This window comes from Penaeus monodon, chromosome 33 (genome assembly GCF_015228065.2).
Source record: "Penaeus monodon isolate SGIC_2016 chromosome 33, NSTDA_Pmon_1, whole genome shotgun sequence".
In the NCBI taxonomy this organism is placed as follows: Eukaryota; Metazoa; Arthropoda; class Malacostraca; order Decapoda; family Penaeidae; genus Penaeus; species Penaeus monodon.
The window spans coordinates 31,355,468-31,355,702 of NC_051418.1; the positions used below are offsets into that span (position 1 = coordinate 31,355,468).

Below are 235 nucleotides of genomic sequence, written 5' to 3' on the forward strand. Positions count from 1 at the left end.
GAAAAAATCTACTTTCTTACTTTATAATTCACAAAACCCAAATCTTATGTAACAACCTTAAATATTCATAGAAAATAACTGACATATTAAGTCTGCCTTGTTGCAGCAATCAAGTTCTCAATACATACTAATCTGGTATTTTCTGGAGTTCTGAAGCAATATGGTTGAATCCAACAACTGATGTTTTACTAAGTCAGTATGGGAAACAGCATCGAAAGAAGCCAATCAGTCAGAG

At 32.8% G+C, this 235-nt stretch overlaps 1 protein-coding gene across 1 annotated transcript in view; it reads right to left on the reverse strand.

Annotated features, from left to right (window-relative positions):
* LOC119594380 (C-Jun-amino-terminal kinase-interacting protein 4-like) overlaps positions 1 to 235 on the reverse strand; it is a gene marked incomplete in the record, with an annotated part of 97,279 nt that overhangs the window by 96,380 nt on the left and 664 nt on the right.